Source organism: Triturus cristatus, chromosome 5_2 (assembly GCF_964204655.1).
Source record: "Triturus cristatus chromosome 5_2, aTriCri1.1, whole genome shotgun sequence".
NCBI lineage: Eukaryota > Metazoa > Chordata > Amphibia > Caudata > Salamandridae > Triturus > Triturus cristatus.
Window position 1 is genome coordinate 431,328,063 of NC_140588.1, and position 25,224 is coordinate 431,353,286.

The following is a 25,224-nucleotide window of genomic DNA, read 5'->3' on the forward strand; positions in this document are numbered from 1 at the left end:
ATTGACTAGAGTTAAGATGAGGGGTTAACAGTGAAGATTTCATTATCACATTATTAATAAATGCCTTCTTTCCGTTCTTTTAGTAACGGGACGGGTTTCCATTTTTGGGTAAAGTTAGCCGAACTGTGATGAGTGCAACTTGCAGTGTGCACAAACCATGTGATAGAGTGGCCAAAATGCTGAACAAGCTGAAAGAGCATGGCACGGTGAAGGACATGATGTTTGACGTGCAGCCAACTCCAGAGTCTTCGTGTGAAAACCCACAAAATGTTAACTGTAATATAAATGTTCCTGATTTGCTACATTTACCTCATGAGAGAATAGGGATGCATACTAAATATGTGGGAACTAAATGTTCGACAATGGGGTAGTCAAGGAAAGCATGACTTAATGGTTGGATGATCATATGCCCCATGTTTTGACCAATCATCTAGCTAGATGGGGTGTTTTAGCAACTTTAGTGGGATGGAATCTGTATTGGTAAGGGTATAAAGAATAGGTGATTTAGGGGCGGGGTTGAAAGCAAGGGCGGCAGACACGGCTGTTGCATCAGGCGAGAGGAGAGAAGGGTGTGTTGCTGATTGTTGGGTTGCAGAGAGGCCTAGCTGTTCTGGTCCTATCTTTATCCTGATCTTAGAGTCTTTGATAAGGGTGGGCGTAGTGGGCTTAGAGGGGCTACGTGAAGCAGCACGTAGTGTGCCCAAATCTACTCACACTTGCGCGCTCCGCGTAGCCCCACTACGCGCCGCCCGCCTCCGGCCCACCCTCCTTTTAAATAATACTCTGCTTGTTAAATAATTAAAAGTAAAGAGACTTACCTGAAGCGCGGCGTCTCTGGGGCTCCCTCTTCCTCGTTTTCAACTTCTTGTGACAAATGGGCATGCGCGGACACCCGCGCATGTGCATTTCTCGCAAGAAATGCGCATGCGCGGGCGTCCGCGCATGCCCATTTGTCACAAGAAGTTGAAAACGAGGAAGAGGGAGCCCCGGAGACGCCGCGCTTCAGGTAAGTCTCTTTACTTTTAATTATTTAGTATGCAAGATATGATTTAAAAGGAGGGCGGGCGGGAGGCGGGTGGCGGGAGGCAGGCAGCTATGCTTCGCCCTGGCATGTGCGTAGCGCTTGCCTGCTTCTCCTACTTCGAAAACTGCAAAGCAGGCAGCGCTACGTACACTACGTGGGCGAAGCGTAGTGTAACGCTCAGGGTTAGTCTTTGATCCCTGACTCTTTGTCTGGGGGTCCCCTGCCACTACCTAGGCCTGGGTGGTGGTTTTCCTCGTTCTTATTCTTTGGATTGGTATCTTTGATAACTCAAAGTTATAATCCATGTTCTTTTGTCTCTTCATCTATCTTTCGCATATCTAAATTCAATTTATTTTCATGTCTGATGTCTCTTCATCTATCCCATCATGCAACTTAATGTTATTTTGAGATTGATTATTTGTTGATGACTTTAGAGTGTATTTTCTCTCATGAGGTAAATTTAATGACTAATGCATTTAAGTTAGATAAATGTAATACATTTCCAATCAATGATTCTGTGATATTTTCGTCTGATTATTGATTGAGTAACTGTTGCCTTCAATTTTTCAACTAATTGGTCCATTGACCAAGACGATGGAAACTTGAACGAGAAGGTTTATTGTATTGAATATGAATTGCCGAAAATTTCAATTATTGAATATGAAGTGGTAAAAAATTCGTAAACTTGACACCAGCACCACAGGGACTTGGGTGTATGTGTATGGGCCAAAGTAAATGAAGTAATTGAGTGTTGCTCCCTGTCCAAACGTTTGGGTCCGCCCTGGATCAGTTTCTTGGTAGCAGAGTTATGGTTTAAATATTGATTAATTATGTTGTGGTTATTGAATATTCACTATATGTATTAACATAAAGAGTTAGTGTCTTCGTTTATATGTTGTCAAGAAGTACAGGTACCAGAGATGCCTGAGTAATCGTGGGAAGGAATTGGAGGAGTGGGGTAAAGAAATCACACTGCAGAAGTACTTTGTTGTGATAATACTGATAAGCTAGGTAGGGCTGTCGGTATTATGTTTAGAGAAAATTCTGTGTGAAAGGAGAAAGTTAGTAATAGTGAAGGGTTACTGGTTTTGAAACTCTGGTAAGGGAAGCCAAGAACAGTAACAGTACAACCCTCTTTGTATGTCAAGAGGCCCTCTTGTGATACCTTGGTGCGATCTTGAGAGGAGTAGATAGGTTATTTCGGGGCTTGACAGAGAAGTAAGATAACGCTGGTCATTATTATTGCTTGCAGTGTGAGAGAATCTCTTTGAAAAGTGAATACTACCTCTTTATTTAGTGGAACAGAGGAAGTAGCATTGTCATTTTATGTTGTTACTAACAAAATTTGAGTAAGAAAATTCTGAAAATATTTCTGCGAACCTCTGTAAAGGGAGGGTCAGTAGTAGGAGTCATACTGACGCCACAAAGTTCTGTGCTGGCTTTGGTCAGACAGCGGGGGTGAGTAGAGTGTTGATTGGGTGATTAGTGTGAGACGCGCTGACAATGGATAAGACTGAAAATACGTACTTTATTGGGATTGGTTAGTTGGTGTGAGATGCGCTGGGATAGGATAAAAATTGACGACTGGGTAAAGGAGAATACGGACATGTATTGGTATTTTGATTGAGTTGTAAATTGCTGATTGAATAGTCTGAAGATGGGTTCGTGAAAGAAACTAAAGAATCTTTTTATAAAGACAGGCCGATTGTGACAAGGGAGGGAATTCCTATTCAGCCCCTGAAAATGCCCGCATCTTATATGATGATTGAGTGAGTATATCACACGTGTGTATGCTTAGAAAACTGGATGAAATATACCAAGGATGATGGAGCGTTAGCCTTTCCTGAGTTTGGTATGTTTAACGTAAGGATCCTAAAAAATTTGAGAGATAAAATGAATTCCTTGGAGACACACAGTATGAAGAATTGGTAGAGTGGGAAGCAAAGGCATTTGAGAGAGAGGATAGAGGAGGTAGAAGGAATATGAGATTTTTCACAGGTCCTCATTTGAGAGGTGAGAGGATCAGATGAAAAGATGGAGAAAAGCTGTAGTTACTGCCGGTTTATACCCAGTCCTGACAGTAGAGAGTCAAACAGGAGCTAAATGTCAGGAAAAACGGAAAAATCTAGAGGCGTCTAGAGAAGGTTTAGATGAAAGTGATGATGAGTTATTAGAAGAAATGATGATAAAAAGTCCTCCGTCTTATGAAGAAAGTTTAGGGGTGTTGACTTCAAGTGCTCCGCAAACAGTAAAGGTAACCCCATTGACTTCACAAGTCACTGATTTAGCAAAACAAACAGAAGAGAATGAAGTTAGTCTGTTGAAAAAGGCTATAATAGAACACGTATAAAGATTAAATCAATTAAATTTGAGTGCAGAAGCCCTGACAGTACCCGTGACAATTGGACCTGTGATCCCACTATTTGGAGAGAATGTAAACTTACTGAAAATACCTACCTTAGCAGTTCCTTGTAGTGTTAGAAATAACATAGAGAATAATGAGACCCAAAGTGGACAAAATAACACCTTGTTGGATCTACCGGTCGGAGATCTAATGACTGAAACCCCAAGAAGAAGTTAGAACCCAGGATATTAGGACAAGCAATAATTCCAATAGCTGGATGTTTCGAAGGGTCCCTCCCCAGAAGAGCTCAGAAATTGGGTAAAAGAGTTAACTAAAACTGATGTACAGCCTAAAAGTCTGAATGTGAGTAAGTCAAAAGTAGATTTGGAAGAAATGATTATCGGAATGATAAGCCCAGATAGATTGGGGACGTATAATGATGAAGAGTTGTTGTTTTTGTGCAAAGGTATTACTTGGAGAGCAAAGAACTTCCATGTGAAACTGACAGAAGTGGCGAGTGAATTTGGTGTCGAGATTGAAAAACCAAAGGTGTTACAGAAAACGTACCATATGGCTTTTACTGATAAAGATTTGGAGAGTTTGAATATGTCAGGAAAGAGACTGCAGATAAAAGAATTGATAAATATCTTGAAGAAGTGGGGAGCGATAGAAAAATGGAGAAGTAAATGGGTGAAAAAGTAGGAAGAAGCTAGTGGAAAGGGAACATCCATGTTTCCACTAAAGGAAACTGAACAGGCAGAAAGAGTTTGTACTATGAGAGAAGTTCCAGGTGGAGGATACGTTCATGTACCATGGACTAGGCAAGATATATTGTCATTTACAAATGATTTTCCCAGATTACGAGAGAAAAAGGTTGAATAGTATAAGCAAGTGGACATATTTGTGAAGGTTTCAAAGGTATTATTGAAGGATTTGGATGGTCTATTTGAAATAGTGGTTCCTGCTGATTTGTGGACAGATTACTGTTGATTGGCCAAAAGATGAGTATCCTAGGGATGCAAAAACAGGTGCCCCATATGAGGAGGCGATGAAAAAGTATCATCAAGTCATTACCTTTTTAAAGGCAAAAATCTGTCCAAAGGTAACAGATTGGGTTGAAATTGACAGGACAACCCAAGAACCTAAAGCATCGGTTCATGCCTATTATGAGAGGCTGTTACATGTGTTTAGACAGTATAGTGGGTTTGAAAATATTAGAGATAACGACATGGGACATTTTGTCTATCGATTTGTATATGGATTAAGACCTGAAATCAGTGCCAGGATACAACAGCATATGCTGTGCTGGCAAAGCAAATTGATCGCAGAAATGCTAAGATATGCCAAATATTGCAGCGACGACATTGAATTTCATCTTAAAAAGTTCAAAGAAAAAATGATGTGGGCACAAGTGAAATTGGCAGAACAACAACAAGAATCTAATAATGTTACACAAAAACAGGGTCAGGATGGACAGGCAAACAGTGACATTCGTGGGAAGTTTAAAATGAGTAAGGAAGAGGCTAAGAAGAAATATCCTTGTCATGCTTGCGGGAAGTTGGGGCATTGGAAGAACAAGTGTAGATCTCTACAAAAGGGTAACAAAATAAGTAAAAATTTGAATCCACAGGTGCAGAGTGATGTGACTAGGCAGCAGCAACAGGTAGTTATGACCCAGTTAAAGGAGCCACAAGCGCCAATACCTCCAAGCGGGAATACTCACATGCAGATGTACAGTGCAAGTTTGGGATTTCAAGGAGAAGAGCACTTTGGTGAGAATCCATTAGTTACGCAGTATTTGGTATGTTGCAGTGAGCGTGAGTTGGTTACGTCGCTGTGACGGTGCCTGAGGGGGGAGGAAGAATGCATAGTTGGCGCATCTTTAGCGGTAAATCAATCAGGGCCATTTGTTGATGGAAAAGTAGAAGTAAAATACATCACCTTCTTATTGGACACTAGTGCTACTCCTTCCACTGTGAGAGCAGAGGAAATCTCAAACCTATCCCTCTCGGGAGCAACTATCCAAGTTGTAGGCGTTGCAAACAAACACATTAGAACTCCTGTCACAGCCCCGATAGAAGTTCACATTGGAATTTTAAAGACATGCATCAGTTTGTGGTGTATGATACCAGTCCAGTAAATCTCCTAGGCAGAGATTTGTTGTGCAAAATGAATTGCACTATTTATTGTACTCCGGATGGTGTTGCAATAATGACACCAGGTGAGAATGTTGAATACAAAATAATGATGGCCCAACGAGAGTCAGAAGTAAGTGAATTATATTTGCTACTAACAGAAGAAGATTTGCCAGAAGAGTTAAAGGGTACAGTGAGATCAGACGTGTGGGATTTTACAGGAAGAGAGATTGGATTAATGAGAAATGTGAACCCCGTTCAAGTGATAGTGAAAGATGGCGCTGTGTATCCCAATACCCCACGGTACAAAATGAGTCCAGAAGTAATTGCTGGAGTCACAGCTGTGATTGATCAGATGATTGAACAAGGAATTTTAAAAGAAATATTGAGCAGTCCTTGTAATTCACCCATTATTGGTATCAAAAAGCCTAACGGAAAGTATGGAATAGTACAGGTTTTGAGTAAGGTGAATAAAATTGTTGTGCCATGTTGCCCGGTGGTACCAAACCCTGCAGTAAATTTATACCAGATTACCTGTGATGCTGAATGGTATACAGTCATTGATTTGTGTCAGGCATTCTTTTCCCTTCCTTTGCATCCGGATAGCCAATATTTATTTGCTTTCCGGTTCGGCAATTGTGTTTTGGCATGGTGCCGAGTTCCTCAAGGGTTTACTGACAGTCCCTCAATCTTAAATCAGATCTTGAAAAAATGTTTGGAAACTCTAAAACTGCCCGGAAACTCTGTCTTGGTCAAATACATCAATGACCTATTGTCAAAAACACAAGAGGCATGTGTAACAGATTCAATTGCTTTACTAAACCATTTAGCTGATGGAGGACACAAGGTTCACCATCAAAGTTACAGTACTGTAGACAGGAAGTTCAGTACTTAGGTCATAAGATTGAAAAGGGACTAAGGAAATTGAACCCAGAGAGAATCAGTATAATCAAAAAAATGTATCCACTCCGTAATCAGAAGGCAGTGAGGATGTTTTTGGGAATGGTTGGATATTGCAGACAATGGACTTGTGGCTTTTTGTTGATTGCAAAGCCCCTGCAAAGGTTGACACAAAAGGATATGAAAGATCCAATTGTATTGAATGAGGAGAGTATGGAGTCTTTCAATCGATTGAGAAATAGTCTTTGTCAAGCACCTGCTTTGGGAATGCCAGATTATTCCAAAGAGTTTGCATTGTACTGTTGTGTAAGAGATGGATGTGCGCTTGCGGTCCTAACTCAGAAGCATGGAATGGCAAGACGTCCAGTAGCTTATTTTTCTGCTACAATGCACTCTGTGGCCGCCGATTACCTGGTTGTTTAAAAGCAGTAGCTGCCACTTGTGTGAGCTTGGAACAGAGTGAATCAATTGTGATGGGTTACCCAGTGAAGGTCTATGTGCCTCACTCTGTTGAGATACTTCTAACTGGTACTTGTACTCAACATATGACAAAGAGTCGGCCGACTAAATACGAGAGAGTGATCCTGGGTGCTGAAAATGTGACAGTGGTGAAATGCACTACTGTGAACCCTGCCACATTATTACCAAATTCAAGATGTGAAGAGGTGAGAGAAGAAGCAGAACATGATTGTTTGGAAGTGACAGAGCTTTGCACTAAGCCCCGCCCAGACATTGCAGTTGAACCGTTGGAAGAATCTGATTGTGAATTGTTTGTAGATGTGTCATGTATGAGGAATGCAAAGGGTGAATTGTGTGCTGGTTATGCTGTCTGTACATTGACTGGAGCCCTGGAAGCCTCTTGTCTGAAAGGCAAAAATTTGGCCCAAGTTGCAGAGCTGGTCACCCACACCAGAGCTTGTAAATTGGCAAAAGGTTTAAAAGTAATGATTTTCACTGACAGTCAGTATGACTTTGGAGTTGTACATGACTTTGGTCAATTATGGATGCAAAGAGGATTGGGAAACTGTAAAGGAATTATTGGAAGCCTTGCAGGTGCCAAAAATAATTGCAGTTGTAAAATGTGCTGCACATCAATCTGGAGACAATAATGTGACCAGGGATAACAGATACACAGATCAATTGGCGCGTTACTGTTCTCAAAATACGCTAGCAATAAATAGATCAATAGAAAGAGGAAATACTGAATGCCACCTTATGTTCACCACCACATTTGAGACTTGGGATGAGGTGAGACAAATGCAGGAGAAAGTTAGTGGCTAAGAGAAGGATGAGTGGAAGAGAGCCGGTGGTAGGAAAAATGATGAAGAGATCTGGGTATACTATGATGGAAGACCAGTTTTGTGAGATTCATTGCTCTCTCACATGACCAGAATGTACCATGGACATGCACACATTGCACGAGATGCCATGGTAAGAATGTTCAAGCAATCCTGGTACAATCCCAAATTTAGACTGATTGCTGAAAGTCTGTGTCAAAGGTTTGTCACCTATCAAAAACAAAATCCAGGAAGGAAGACAGTAGTAAGTTGGGGTGTAATTGGGAGAGCAGGAGGGCCTGTCACCCAACTACAACTCAATTTTATTGAATTGCCACCACGTAACGGACTAAAGTATGTCTTGGTCATTGTTTATTGGTTTTCTAGCTGGGTGGAAGCCTACCCAATGAGAAGGAACAACAGCCTTACTGTAGCAAAATTGTTACTGAGAGAATTAATCCCGAGATTTGGTTTCACAGTCACTTTGGAATCAGATAGGAGAGAGGAGAGGAGTTGGCCTAATGGCTAGGGCGGTTGACCTTGAATCTGGGGAACTGGGTTTGAGTCTCGGCAATGACTTTGAACATCCTGTGATTCTGGGCAAATCACTTTATCTCCCCATGCCGAACAAAAAAATTAATATGTCCTCCTGTAATGCAACTGGTGCTATGTAAAGCGCTCTGGTACCTCATTCGGGTCAAGTTCGCGCTAGATAAAACTCTGTAATTAAAAAAAAAAAATAGGATAGAGGATTACATTTAAATAATGAAATATTTTGAATGATCTGTGCTGCTCTACAAATTGAACAGAAATTCCATTGTGCCTACAGACCAGAGACTTCTGGTATTGAGCAACAAATTAATGGCACAATAAAGTCAAGATTACGGAAGATGTGTGCATCCACAATACTAAAGTGGCCTGATTCTTTGCCCTTGGTATTAATGAGTCTCAGAATTGTACCTGACAAAAAGACTGGATTAACTCCCCACGAGGTGCTGATGAGAAGAGCAATGAGATAAGCATACATGCCTGCAAATAAATAAATGAACCTATATGATGATCATGTACTGAACTATTGTAAAAGAATAGCTGACCTGGTACCTTCTGGGTCTCGCCAGGTTGGAGGAGATGCCACACCGACTCAAAGGGACCAAGCACACAACCTGAATCCTGGAGAGTGGGTCCCAGTGAAGAAGCACATGAGGAAGACGTGTCTAGAACCCCTTTGGAGGGGCCCTTACCAGATCATATTGGTATCGACCACAGCAGTGAAGTGTTTTGGTTTGCCAAATTGGATTCATGCAAGCCATACCCATTTAGTCCCAAGTCCAATTGAAAGACCTGAAGAGCAGCAACTGAGAAACAGAACCCTACAACCAGTAGATGAAGTGTGTGAAGCAGAAGAGTCTGGAGAGACAGATTCTGATGAACATTTGACAATGAACAGCCAAGCACAAGTCGAGTAGAATGGGCACCAGATACTGGTACAGAAGAGACTGCTGTTGAGTCGGAAGAAGGCGAGGCTACTAATGAACCAGGAGAAGGTGAGATAGCTGTTGAAACAGAAGAAGAAACAGCTGAGATTCCAAAGACCATTCCAGAAAAAAACGAGCTCTCACAAGAACTGGAAGACGGAGGAATAGCTAGTGAGACAGAATCAAGCCTTGAACCTACAGTGACTGAAAATCAGGAAAGCCAAGAAAAACAGATAGAAATAGGACAAAATAAGAGAAATGGTGAACAGAACACAGAAGGTGATAAGATAGTGCATGCAAAGAAACCTTGAAAGGGAGATTGTTGGCCAAGTGGGGCAAGAAGATTAAAACCCAAAATAGTAAGAAGAAGATTAAGAAGAAGACCAGAACAAAGGAACAAGATTTCAAGTCAGACAGAACAGGTAGGTTTAGTGGAAAACAAGAGAAGAAGATCGAAAAGAACAAGAGTTCCCTGCAGAAAATACAAAGACCCAGAATGGACCTATGTAATCCTCAAGGAGTTTGAAAGTTTAGGCCTAAGTGAGGAACACGAGAGCAGCGATACTGAAAAAGAAGATGAGAACAAATTAAGACCACCTTAATAAGAGGAAAATTTTTGTCACAACAAGCCATCTATAGACTCAAAATTAGCCATCGAAGGTGAAGACAAATGTCATTAGCTGTAGGATTACATCACCTTTATATATTTTTATTATTTTATGATAAAAGTTCATTTAGCTTTTTTCTTAGGCCTTAACATAGAATAATTGTTAGATTTTTCATTTTTTATAGAAAACTAAAATGGCAGGAAATGAAGAGACTGGACAACCAAAATCTAAACTAAAACGTAGTTGTATTAAATTTTGCTAATGTAATGTCTTGTTACTAACATTTTTGTGGATCTTATTAATTGTCATCATACCAAATATTAATGTGAATAACAATAACAATAACAATATAAATAATACTAATAATGTCTCTAATGGAAGAATGAAAGATGTGGCTCAACAGATAACAAAAACTAATGAAGAACAATTAGATGAAAGTACTTTCCACCATGATGAAGCAAATAATGACTTTTCTTTAAATGTGTTTACTAAAATGTTGCATGAATATACTAATACCATGAATGCGAGCGATTGTTATGTTTGTATGAAATTACCATTGTACGTCTCTGAGGGTATAACCTACCATCATCGGTCTTTAAGATATGCTGTTTCATGTAGTGTACAAAGTAGTCGATTTTACATGGAAGGTAAGTTGGAGTATCAATATACAGATGTAGACTTAGTATTTTCTAAAGTCCCAACTACACGAAATCTGAACAAAGTAGTAAGTGGTAAACATGCACGTTATATGTGTGAATTTTTCTATATTACTAAGCCATTAGATCTAGATTATGCTCATAATAATAATTTGGCTTGCGGATTGCATTATGAAGAAAGACTGTTTTTGAATATGGTAGAGCACAGAAGAGAAACTTTTCCGAAAAAAGCTGCCAAGCAAAAAGCACAAGAACCACCTTGGGCATTTAGTGAGGGGAAATATGAAAAGAGTGAAACTTATGTTGCAATGTCCCTGGACTGGTCACAGAAAGGAAAGTTGTGTTTATTGAGAGCAAAGACTAACTACAACAATTATTTTATTGGCAATAGTGAATGTGAACATACTTTCCAAATTACTGGAGGTTGGGGATTGTTTTTCAAAAGGACTATCATAAAGGCCAAAGAGATCACAGTGGTAATGAAATAAAGTAAGAATTAACACGTAGAAAGACAGCAAGTTTTTCTGAAATAGTGGGCGACTTATTCTCTGCACTAATAACCTCAGCTGGAGTAGTCCTAAATTCACATAAAATTTGAAAACTGTCTTCAGTAGTTGATCGTTTATCAACAGATACTGCTGGTGGAATTTTAATGATTGACACCGAAATGGTGGCAATAGGATCAATGGTTTTGCAAAATAGACTTGCTCTTGACATTATTTTGGCAAAGGAGGGTGGAGTCTGTGGTACGTTATAAATTCAACACTGTTGTACCTATATCCTGAATAAAAGTAAAGGGATAGAAAGATATATTAGGAATATTACTAAGTTGCATAAAGATTTTATGGCACGACGCGGAGGCCAACATTATGCAATACATCCTTTATTGCCACCACTCAGCAGCATGTTAAAAGGTTCTTAGAATAGAGAATAAAGAACTTTGAACAACATTCCAGAAACAATAAAACCCTTAGGCAGCCTGTCCTCTCCTTCTTTTATTGCTGCTGCTCTAAGAGATAAGTACAATTTCATGTTCCCCTTACAGCTTGATAGGTTTAAGGTTCTTTGATATCAAGGATGTTTAGAAGTTTAATATTGATGTGTGTGACACCCTTTAATGTATTAACTTTTTAAATTTTACTATTTTAAATTTGAATGTAAATGCTTTTAATGGTTGGGGAATCTGGAGGTATTTACCAATTATATTTGGGGGTTTGAAGTATGTTTTGTTCGTTTTAACCGGATTATAGGAATTTTGGATCGTGAGGCAGAGCTAGATATTTAAATGATCGAGCATGCTTCGATGTTTTTTCATTTCTGAAAAAGTGTTTTGTATTGCCTTCATTAGGAAGGCCTTCTTAGGGGGTTTTATTTTGATGCATGCTTGTCTATTTAACTGAATTGTGAAAGTTTAATTTTAAAATTAGCAGTTGTCTGTTATGTACTTGCGTCATGTTGCCTTGGTTATAACGGGACACACGCATTTCTCTTACCTCGCGCTCCTGTGACGACCGCGTTCTGACTCCTGTTCCGTGGTATCAAGAACATGTGTATGCGCGTGTTTGTAATGATCAAATTTAGTTTTGGACTTCTATTGTTGCCATAGAGTTTAGCGTGTCACAGATTACCTTGGTAATGGCATTTTCTCTCACACAAATACTTCTTGTGAAGAGATCGATCGATGTTATGGTAAAAATATTTGTTAAGCGCATGTACACCAAGCTGTTTCAAGGGGCTGAGAGCAGGAGGGGAGACAGTGACACAATAACAGAGGTTTTTCTTGTATGCCTGAGAGAACAACAAGGTCTTAAGTAGTGTTCTGAACTGAGCGTAGGAGGTTACTGACCTCAGTTCAGCAGGAAGTGAGTTCCAGAATTGAGGGGCCAGGACTGAGAATCTGAGACCACCATGTTTTTAACGTTTGAAAGCGGGGGTGGTAAGCAGATTCAGTTGAGAGGAGTGCAGTTCACAAGAGGGGGTATAGCGAGAGATCCTTGAGGAGATGAATGCTGGGCCATTCCCAGCGAGGGCTTTAAAGATGGTACAGCCCAGCTTGAAGGCACAGCATTTAGCCACCGGAAGCCAGTGATTTTCTCCTGTTCTCATTTCTGTCTGCTCTGGCGGAACAATCAATCTGTTGGCTACATATGGAACTGGCAAACCATTTTCCCCAACCCTCTGCTTGTCGAACACAGGCATAACCAGACCTATTGTTACAGGCACCGTAACTGCTTCAAGATTTTTTGTCAGTTCCCTGATTTCAAATGTGGTCCTTGCTAGTTCTCTGGTCTTTTCATCCTCTATTTCATTCTCCCTTTCTCTTTCTCTCTCTTTTTCTCTCTCTCTCTCTCTCTCTCTCTCTCTCTCGCTCTCGCTCTCTCTCTCGTTCTGCACAGGAACTGCTGCTTTTCAACTCAGGGGTCATAACCTCTGTCTTTTTAATCCGCAGGGTGTCTCTCATTGGGGTAACTGCTGTTCCTACCTCTGGTTCTCGTCTATACGGGGGTGGTCTTTTGTAAAACATGTCTTCTAGGACATCATCATCAGACTCATTCACCCCATACCTCCTTGTTTCTACATTATGTTCTTTCTCTGTACATTTTCTCCCTTCTGACTCTTTGTCTGTTCTCATAGGATATAATCCTTCAGTCATACTGGCATCTCACCATCTTCTCATCCGGTCATGATGGGTTTCGCGATCATGCTTTTGCCCAAAAATATACCGGTAATTCCCTCCACTCCTCTGCTTTTCTCGCTCGTGCACTTCATCTTCCCATTCGGTCAATGCCTCAAATTGCGTAGGCCTGGGCCGAGGCTCTAGGTCCATCATCCTCTCCCGTAAGTTCCTTATTATGGCCAGATTAAATGAGCCATGCTCTGGGAATGCTAAAACTCCATCCTCTCTGGTATATTTTACCCAGTTATCTAACCAAATACAGGTATGATACCCATACCTCGCAGCCATGAAGGATGCGGGGGTTCTTTTCGGAGGAAGTAACTGTCCCTCCCTTGTCACAATATCCTTATCCTTGTCGAACCATGTTTTTACTTTACTAAACAAGGATTTCTTCTTCTTTTCCTCAGCGTTGTAATACATTTTCTTGTTTTCCGCAACCCTCTAGTGTTTTCTACAACTGTACGATCTCCTGTCCAATTGCAGCGCGACTCACACTAACGCACCAATCCTGGAGCATCTACGTCACTGACTCAGTCCACTAATCCCAGCGCGACTCACACCAACGCACCAATCCTGGAGCGCCTACGTCACCCTGTATGTCTCCCAATCCCTGCGCGGCGTACAGTAGCACACCAATCACAGTGCTTCCACTGTTCTAACCCACTGTCCAATCACAGCGCGGTCTTCCTGATGTCAGCAGTCGCTGCAGCAGCTTCTGCTCCTGTCTCCTGTCTCTCTCGTTTACCCCTCCTTTACAAGACTACTTGGTAGACTTTGTTTCAATCTCTACGAGTCTGTTAGTTACAACATACAAACATCTCCATTGTCTGCTTCGCTAGCTACAGAACAGCAAAAGACCTTTCCCACGAGAATTCTGTCTTTCCCGAGAGCAGCGCTTACCTCTGCCCTACTACAGAATCGTTACTTCCGTTGATAAAGTAGCACATTCCTCTACTCTACCCTTCTAACAAGCACCAATTAACTGTTTTCTCCGGAATGCTCCTAAGAGTTTCACAATTAACCAGAATGCCTTCTCATTCACGCACTTTCACACCAGAAAATGTAGTACATTCACACAAAATCCTGTCTTTCCCGAGAACAGCGAACAGTCTGTCCTACTACAGAATTATATCACACGTTAACAAAACAGCGCTTACCTCTGCTCTGTCCTTCTAACAAGCTCAGAGAATACCTATTACCTTTCTAGTGATAAGTGATAACGGAATGCCATAAGGATCCCTGATACCTAAGACCAGAACTTCACAGATAACCTTCGTTATCATATACACTTCCTTCACACAGAAAATACGTTTCTAATGGCAACACACGGTGATGCTACCTCATCGAACCCAGACAATGCGACGCGCAACTTCAATTGTCACACGTTTTCCCCTGTCTACATACAGGGCTAACAATCCCGCCTCTTCCGAGAGCAGCGCTTACCTCTGCCCTACTACGGAACTGTCACCGACTTCCTACGTCCCAGAAGCCGTACACACTACACAAAACTGAATACGACTTCAACATACAATGTTAGTACAAACATCAATATCAATCAATAATCAATAAGCTTATATACACGCAAATTCACCAGATCAAGACAATAGTTAACCATCCTCTGCTACCAAGAAATTGGTGCAGATCGGAGTTTCCGAATCCCCTTTACTTCCACGGACGGAGTGATTTCGCAGTCACACGCACACACACACATCACACGCTGGTGGGGCCCATTACACCAACATTCAATCCTACCACTCTATCCGTGCCATGTACATGGGGAAACACTTTCCTGTACCTAACCGATCTGCATATACCTTTAGGTCAATGGCATCAACTAGTTGCTTTTAAATCTGGTGGAAACCAACATCATAATATTCTTTATATTCAATGAAACATGACAATAAAATAACCACCCGACACAGTGATTCAAACAGAATATTAGTTTATCTAAAATTGTATGAAAGCCAATTAAATGCAAGTTCATTTCTCTCATGTTTACCTATTCTGTCTAAAAGTCGTTTTCTAAGTCAGAACCGGTCCTCAGCAAAATAATTTCTAGCCGTCATGTAGAGTCACCGTCCTCTCCGTCAGCATCGGACCTCTGATCATCAGTTCGGAAAGAAGTGGCACTAGACCTCTCTAGTCTACTAATATTTATACTAAAAGTTACATTCCAAATGTTACAATCATATCATTAAAAATGGATGAACAGCGGAAATAATGTCGTCTTGTTACACCAAGCAAAGTTCACACGTATTGATCGTCTCAAAAATTAATAGAAATAAAGATTTCATGTCTAATTTGTTACTTCTACGGATGTCTATTTTGGATAATTTGTATCCCATCTATGGGATCATTATGGGTTCATAAAGTCAGTTTTTTAATTTCGCAACATTTCATGTTCAGGGGCTCTCTGGCATCCGTCCCAGATTTGTCGTCATGGTCATGGCTTTTTCGGTTCACCTCGCAGGCAAGGTCACAAGCAGTGCGAAGCCTTCTTGTAAAATTTCCATCAACTCGAATGCAGGCTGCGGGTGGTGGCCATTTTATACCAGGCCACAATGGACAACTTTAAGTAAAATAAACACAAACATAATTACTGCACGGAAATGACTGTACAGTGTTATTCCCCTACTAATACCCTTATGTGTATGTACTTATCTAGCCATTTGCGACATCAAAAAGCCATTAATGCATATTAATTATAAGCGCAAAACACAATAACATCATATAAGCAACATCTATTTCTGTCAGTTTGCTCACCAACTTAGTTCATTTATTATTTTAGCCATGCAATAGCATTCCCACGTATAATTCTTCTGTTAATAAGGTTGGTTAGACTTGACACAACACATTTTAATGGTTATCAATGAATCAGTAGTATTTTTAATTATAACATGCGAAAATGAAACAGATATTTGGTTTTCAAGTAAAAACCCTGCTCCATCAAAGGCTCTTCATTAAAGGGCTGACATGTTGGTGTCTGGGTTGACGGTAAATAAGCCTGGCTGCTTGGTTTTGTACCAACTGCAAATGGTGAAGTTGATATGCCGGGATGCCGACATAAAGTGAGCTGTCATAATCAATTTGGGAGATAAACAAGGCCAAGATAACTAGGGTCAAGGCCTCGGTAGTCAGGAATCTGCAGATCTTACGGATTCTGCATAGGTGGAAAAAGCAAGCAGAGACCACCGTGCTGATCTGGGGTTTCATAGACAGGTCGTTGCTAATTATAACCCCTAGACTCTTTACAGATCCTACTGGGTGTGGAGGACTGCCTCGGAAAGGAGGCCAAAAATTAGAGTTCCACAGGTTGGCAGTTCCTCCAGTTAGAATCAGCTCAGTTTTATCAGGGTTAAGTTTCATTTTTTGATTTCAAAGTATTTTAATAATTTTATAAACAGATACATTAGGCATTTCTGGTACGAGGTTAGCCAAACGTAGTTTGTAGTGCAGTGGTTACAGGTACTTTGAAATATATGTTTAGCTAATTCCCTCTACCTTGACTTGCTGGAAAATTAGGCAGAGGATGACAGAAAGAAAGAAGCAAGAAAGAAAGAAAGAGGTGAAAAGAGGATACAAGAGAGGATCTGTAGCAATAAGCCTAACTGGGCTTATAGCCATGTGACAAAGCCGACATCCCACTAGTTAGCTTGTGGCAGGATTAGTAGCCATGTAAGGCCACCCGACGCCTCTTCGGCCATGGTGGTAGCGTTCCAACTCGCTCGCCCCCCCATTTCAATTGTTTAGCGTACATCCATTCGCTGATAAAGCTCATGGTAGATTGAAAGTTGGATACTGAAGTGTTAGAAGAGTCAATATCAAACACCAGCTGGAGTTCATCAGCATAGTTGAAGGTTTCAACTCTTCTTTTGCGCAAGGACCAGATCAAAGGTAGCAGGTATAGGTTAAAAAGAAAGGGCAAGAGGGAAGAGCCCTGGGGGACCCCATAGGTCAACTCCACTTTTTTGGCTGAGAAGTTAGCGAGGCGGACTGCCTGCAATTGGTTACAGAGCAAGGAGGAGATCCACTTCAATGCCGGACCCTGGATACTGGCATTACTGACACGGTCAATCAGGAGGCCATGATCGACCGTGTCAAAAGCAGCTGACAGATCCAGGAGAACCAGGGCCTGGGTGAAGTTTTTGTTAGCCCCTCTCCTAAGCTCGTCCATGACTGCTAGGATGACTGACTCTGTGGAGTGTGCTGGTCTAAATCCTGCCTGGTGAGGGTCGAGGAAATGGGAGTGCTCAATAAATGAGCTGAGACAGTTTGCTACGTGGGCCTCTAGAATTTTGCTTAGATAGGGGATTAATAATATGGGGCAGAAATTACTCAGGACGAAGGGGTGAGAGTTGGGTTTCTTCAGGATCGGGACAAATTCTGCGATTTTAAAGGTGTCTGGGACAATGCCTTGTTTAAGAGAGTTGTTCAGAAATGAGAGAGGTGGGTCTGGACAAGTGAGGAAAGCTTCCTGTAAGATATGAGGAGGGCAGCAATTGGTAGGGGAACCTGACCCAACTTTTTTGAGTAAGACAAAAAACTCTTCCCTAGAGATCAGGGGGGTTTGGTCCAATAGGAGAGAGTTTTTACATGTGATAGGGGGGATAGTCGAAGGTGTGGGAGTAGGAATACTAGCTTTTATGGTGGCAATTTTCTTGATGAAGTAAGAATTAAGGGAGTCACATAGGGATTGCGAGGGGACAGGTTTCGCCATCACTCTATCTGGTTGTTCAAGCTCATCGACTACAGAGGAGGCCCAATTATTATGGACTCCTAATTGGTGGCCAACTGACCTGGGTACCCCTCCCATTCCGAAAACCTGTGTCAAAAATCTTGGCGTTCGCCCCTTGAACAGACCCTCACTATGAAGGAACACGCTGCTCAGACTGCCGGCTCCTGTTTTCATGTGTTGAGTCTGTTGCGTTGCATCCTCCCTCTGCTCCCTGATTCAACCCGGAAGACACTGACCCAGGGACTTCTCTTAAGCTGTCTGGATTATTGCAATGGTCTGCTGTCCTCCGCCAACGAGGCCACCTTCGACAGACTGCAGGTTGTCCAGAATACGGCAGCATGCCTGATCGTCAATGCCCCCCTCAGGACTGCCTCCCGCCCTTTGCTTTACAAGCGCCACTGGCTTCCTATACGGGAGCTAGTGAAGTTCAAGGTCTGTTGTATCATATATAAGGCCCTGGCCAACTCTGGTCCTACTTACCTTGTGGACAAATTCATTCCTTACATACCTCGGAGGCCTCTCTGCTCAGAATCAAAATCCCTACTTGAGGTACCTAGAATTAAAAAGGCCAGACTGGGCGGCAAGTCCCTATCTTATCTGAGCCCCCGCTATTGGAATAAGCTTCCTTTGCAACTGAGACAGTGCACGGACTATCTCCACTTCAGGAAACAGCTCAAGACTTCCCTCTTCTGTTTTTGATTTATAGTAGACAGTTCTCCACACGCTGCCCGTCCAAGCGCAGAGATACCCCTTCGGGGGTCGATTCTGGCGCTCTATAAATGAATAAATAAAATAAATAATAAAAATACTGAAAATATCCTTGGTCTTATTAGCTGAGTTCATAATCTTTGAGGAGAAGTAAGCTGCCTTAGTCTGAAGGATGGAGTTTTTATATTCTTTTAGCAGGGTTACATAAGTGGCTTTTTTTCCTGAGGCATAGTCCCATCTCCAGCGACGCTCATCTTGCCTTAGGGCAAGTTTTTTTTACATCGATTTCAAATGTTTAGCGCTTGATTTGCACTAGGATTTTGTCTTAAGTTAAACTTAAGTTTGTCTTAAGTTTTGGTCTTAAGACAAAATCCTAACTTAAGACAAATTCCTAATTTAAGACAACATCCTAACTTTACTACTACTAAATGCCTTGTGTGACTACCAAAAGTTGTAAGTTTAGAATTTTGTCTCAGATTCGTTCTGTGAATCGGCCTCTCAGGCATTAAAGATGGGCAAGAAAGAGGCCTGAGAGATGATGCAGCTAAAAGAATGAGCAAGCATATGTCTGCTTTATGTGCCGAATCCTCTGGCAGTGAAGAGGTAGATTTGAGTTGTACTTCAGACTTCGATTCGGAAGAGGATTTAATACATCATAAAGGTTCTCTAAAAGAAGACACCTCATGCAAAGAGTCAAGTCCTTAATAAAATCTCCAGATTTTCAGCCCACCAAGGCTGTGGAAAATCTACATTTAACCCAATTGTAGGTTGACGGTGTTTGGGAGAAAGTTAGTAAGAGTATTACAGCTGTGAGAAATTGGTTTTCAATATTTTGGAAAAGTCTTTTGGGAAAGATAGTGATGCCAGTACTTTCAATAGCAGTAATAGTTTTAAGAATAATAATAATATTAGCATATAAATGTTGTAAGTGCATGAGAGGAAGAACATTTTTATCAGATAAAAAAAAAAAGAGGGATAAAGAGAAAAAGAGATTAAATAGAACTAGAAGCAATAAATGAAGAATATTATGATATAATGAAAAGACTAAATGAGATTGCCATGAAAGGAGAGAAAGATACTAAGCTCTAGAGAAATTGAAAGGTGGCACTCGGTATGGTGACTATTTATGATGGCTTCAAAAGCCATCAGAGGCGGGAATTGATGGAGCGGGGATTCACAAAATGAAACCCGCTTGTATCAAGTACCCCTGTAATACGTACTAACTTTAAGTAGAAAATAGAATTAAGATGCAGCTACTACTCCACGTGGGGAAATCTGCTCCGCAATATGCATGGAATGAATCCTAACAATACGTAATTAACCAAGACTGTAATAATATTGTGTGTAGAATGTGTTATGAATGTATTGCACTGCATATTGCATGTATATGTAGTAAAAGACATTAAATATGTTGTTTTGTCATAATTATTACTGCCGCTTTTTTTGCCTATGCTATGCTAGGATAACTGTTAACACGGACTAGAGTTAAGGTGGGTGGTTAACAATGAAGATTTCATTATCACATTATTAATAAATGTCTTCTTTCCGTTCTTTAGGAAATGGGCGGGTCTCCATTTTTGGGTTAAGTTAGTTGAACTGTGATGAGTGAAACTTGCAGCGCGCACAAACCACGTGATGGAGTGGCCAAAGATGTTGAACAAGCTGAAAGAGCATGGCACGGTGAAGGACATGATGTTTGACGTGCAGACAACTCCAGAGTCTCCGTGTGAAAACCCACAAAATGTTAACTGTAATACAAATCTTCCTGATTTGCTACATTCAACTCATGAGAGAAGAAGGATGCATACGGAATATGTGGGAACTAAAAGTTCGACAATGGGGTAGGCAAGGAAAGCATGACTTAATGGTAAGATGATCATCCGCCCCTCGTTTTGACAAATAATCTAGGTAGACGGAGTGTTTTTGCAACTTTAGTGGGATGGAACCTGTATTGGTAAGGGTATAAAGAATAGGTGATTTAGGAGCGGGGCTGTTAGCGAGGGTGGCAGACACGGCTGCTGCATTAGGTGAGAGGAGAGAAGGGTGCATTGCTGATTGTCAGGTTGCAGAGAGGCCTAGCTGTTCCGGTCCTATCTTTATCATGCTCTTAGAGTCTTTGATCCCTGACTCTTTGTCTGGGGGTCCCCTGCCGCTACGTAGGCCTGGGTGGTGGTTTTCCTCGTTCTTATTCTTTGGATTGGTATCTGTGATAACTCGAAGTTAGAATCCATGTTCTTTTGTCTTTTCATCTATCTTTCTCATATCGAGATTCGATTTTTGCTCATGTCTGATGTCTCTTCATCTATCCCCTCATGCAACTTAATGTTATTTTGAGATTTATTATTTGTTGACGACTTTAGAGTGTATTTTCTCTCATGAGGTAAATGTAATGACTAATGCATTTGAGTTAGATAAATGTAACTAATTTCCAATCAATGAGTCTGTGATTATTTCGTCTGATTTTTGATTGAGTAACTGTTGCCTTAAATTTTTCAACTAATTGGTCCATGGACCAAGAAGATGGAAACTTGAGCGAGAAGGTTTGTTGTATAGAATATGAATTGTCGAAAATTTCAATTATTAAATATGAAGTGGTCAGAAATTCGTAAACTTGACACCAGCGTCACAGCGACTTGGGTGTATGTGTATGGGCCAATGTAAATGAAGAAAATAAGTGTTCATTCTTTTCCAAACTATTGCGTCCGCGCTGGATCAGAGTCATGATTGTCTAGGGGATTCTGGGAGCCTGTGTGCTTCCTGCTGCCGGGAGAAGAGAAGAGGACGGAGGAGAGACAGCTTTTTTTTATTACCACTCCTCCCCTCCATCCCCTCCCCTCCGACCCCCATTTGTTAGCAGCCTCTACTGATTTCAGGCAGGCCAATGTTCCTGGAACAATTCTCAGAGTGGGAGTACCGCAATTACATCACTGAACTCATAAAAAGTGTAAAAACTCCAAGCAGCAAAGAAGAAGTGTAACAAATTAACTAAACCTATTTAGCAGGAGAGTGGTAAATGTGTAGTATGTAGCTGGTGTTGCATTTTGGAGCAGACTGTCACAAATAAATATCTAGAGCATGATGTGGTAGCACACGTTATTTGCAGCCAGCACATTTTCCATTGAAATAGTCTCTAAGGAGTAGATTTACAAACATTTTATTCTGGGTCAGCATCACAAAAGTGATGCTAACCAGCCCAAAAATTTGAAAACTGGTCATGCGCTAGAAAGTACCCTAAAAGTAACGCAAAGCAGCGGAAACACTGGCTTGCGTTACTTAGCACCAGGGGGACGTTACATGGGCGTGCCCATGCAACCACCCATGCCTTTTGACGTAAAACCCTATCTACAAACAATAGTAAACAGGCTTTAATGGCAAAAGCTAGCGCTATTTCAAAGGAGGTGCTTTTATTTCTCCTTTATTTTACGACTTTGCATGGTTACTGCACTGTACCGCACACATACAAAGCGGGAAAAGTTTTAAATTAAGTCTAAGCATAGTATTTTGTACTGGAAGGGTACCCTTTATCACAAAGCATATGCTAGACTCACGCACGCACCCTTGCACTACGGTGCAAAGGTGTGGCACTCAGCAGCTGAAATCAGCAGCAACACTAGGGAAAGGGGAGGAGAGAGACATCTCTCTGTAGATATAGTGCTTTCCTGCTCCCTCCCTGTGACACCACGCAGAGCAGCATGTTTGGCTGCTGTGCTGCGTTCCGTGTCTTTTTTGTAAATCTGACCCTAAATGTGCACAGCCACAAAATGTTTCTGATAAAAATATATAGTACTCAAATAATTAGTGAACGTTTTCAGAGATCAAGTGGCCATCACTTTAAACTGTGTCTTGATTTGTTTTGATGCTATAAATCACTTCAGAGTTGCAAAAAAAAAGTGTTTCATTTGCGTTTTTCTAACTGCTGCTATATTTGGAAATATTTGTAGAGTTCAGGTACATGTATTTAAATGTATTGTGTTTTAAAAAAATGTCTTAGTGTAGCAGTATCTTCCACACTCCCCTGAACCTGAGAAAGAAGGAGCAGCAACGTGTCAGAAGAGGTGGCCTGACGCCTAGCCTCTGCCTTTGAACACATAGCAAACTTACAAGATAAAAACAAAGTTGAAGTCATCTGTATTGCCCATTCACCTTCTGATCCAAAGCATGCTTATTTTGGGAGTGTTGCCCCAGCCACGCCCCTACCTCCAGCGCCTATCAGGCAGGCTAGAGAATAAAACTGCCGTTCCGAAAAAAAATCATTGAACCTCGTGGAAGATTAAACTGAAATCATTTCAGTAATAGTGATGACACTGCCGGTGAGTTCTGAACCGTGAATTGCGGAAGGAACCTATGAGCTGAAACACTCTCCCTACATTGACGGAATGGATTAGACCATTTCAAGGGCACGCAGGGGATGGTTGTTTTATAAAGAGTGCCACTTCTAACTATAAATCCTGCAAGCCGATAATTTATCCCTCGAAACCACGTGCCCAAAATAGCACTGTATTTCAAGAGCCAGATGATCAGCTTTTATTGCGTCTAATTAAAAGTGACCATGACGAATGTATGTGCCCATGCGTGTTTACTTAACAATTAACATACAACCATCCCCAAGGTGCCTGATACATGACTTTGTTCTATTGGCTGACACGTCTCTGATCTTTTCTCAAGGTCTTAACTCTCGGTCACAAACTGATGCTGAATTACAGGGCTCTGTGTGGACGAGCAGTCTATTGAAGGCGCGCAGCGTTGATGCTCACTGGTCTGTGGGGGCAAATGCACAGTGTACAGTATTAGTGGACACTCTCCAGCTACAACACTGTACTTACTAGCATTGCTCCTGATTTCACAATACTGAGGAATATAAGAACTTGCATTATTTAAAGCAGCTGATGTTCGCGATGTTTGGGGAGCACTGTTCTGTGACAATCCTCAACAAAATGAAACAAAAAAGGCCTCGTTCACAGACGCTGTATCCTATCGGCACTCCAATGACTTCCCCAAACACAATACAAAAGGCTGCTCGGGCTGCTCTTGAGAGCCCGTCGCACCCATGTGAGGACTGCGGTTTTGAGACAGCCCTGTCTTCGTCCTCATTTGATAACCATTTTGCTGGAGGGCATATCGAATGCCACTGTTTGCAGGTGCTGCAGGGCGAAGTCTTCTGTCAGCACTGGGTTTCTTTCCAAGTTATTGCATGCATTTTTATATATCGTTTGATACAATACTCTCTTCGCTGATAAACACTGGACTGAACCAGAGTTCCTACTAACCACTTTGGTGGAACTAGGTTTACTGACACCAGAATTATGGTAGGTTAAGCAGGTATGGCATGGTTCGAACTCCAAGGGGCAGATTTCCAAAGACAGCAACTAGCTTGGCCGCCAAAAATACTGCGCTGCATTGCGTGACGGGGGAGGGGGGGTCAGGAGAGAGCCACATCTACAGAGATATGGATCTCTCCTTCCCTCCCCCTAGAGCCGACACTGAAGGGTATCCAGTACAGAATACTATGGGCCTCATTTATGAAAAGTGACGCATCACTGCGTGAAAACAGTGATGCGTCACTTTTCACTGCGCCCTCCCTGCGACTCCAATGATGCGTCATATTTACAGTATGACGCATCATGTCGCAAGGAGTCACAGATACGTCAGTATTTCTGACGTATCTGTAGGCGCAAAAGTGACGCATTGCTGGAGTGTGTCACAAAAGTGACGCAACTCCAGCAATGTGTCCTTTTACATGGGGCAAGCCCCATGTGAAAGGGCCTGCGTCAGTCTTACGCCTGCTGTGAGGCAGGCGCAAGATATTGACGCATTTGCACCCTAGAAGTGGCGCAGTGAAATCTTGTAGATTTCACTGCGTCACTTCTACGATGCATACTTACGTGGGAACGCCCACCCTGCATACATTATACCTGACGCAGGTATAATGTAGCGCAGGGGTTTACAAAGTGACGCATCTAGGTAGATGCGTCACTTTGTAAATATGGCGCATCATGGCGCATGTTTTACGCCACTGGTGCGTCACAAAAGGTGACGCACCGGTGGCGCAAAAGTGACGCAGGGGCTCATAAATGAGCCCCTATGCTTTTAAAACTTGTCTCACTTTGTATGTGTGCTGCACAGTGCAGCATGCTTGCAAAGTCAAACAAGCATTTGCAATGTAATGGTCTCGCTTTTGGGACCTTATGTGTATTTAGCTATGCAGCACATTAGCCTGGGTGCTGAAATATCTACTGTTCTTTAACATGGAGGGAAAGTAAGCACCAAACTGAGGAACACGCCAGGTATGGGAACACATATGTTTTCAGATCATCGTGACTCACGATGAGTAAGCAAAAATTGAGTCAATACTCAATACAGTTTTGCCCCTTTACAGAAACAAAATTTGAGTTCAGATTAGTACACAACATTAGATCACAGCAAGGGTGTTAAGATCCATTGTTTAAGTACTCTCCGAAATTGGAAACTGGTTTTGCTTTCAGTTGGGGCGGGATACCAGGGTCAATAAGGTCCATCTCATAGATTCTGCATCTTTGGAATGAGTAGACTTTAAACAGGTGTGAGTTTGTTAACTCAGAGGTTAGTCACTGGAACTTGTGAGTCACAACCCTTTGGGGCAGCGACAATTGCTTCTAACATTTTATACAATGAGTAGCTTATGTGTGCTATTATCGGTGCAATTTGC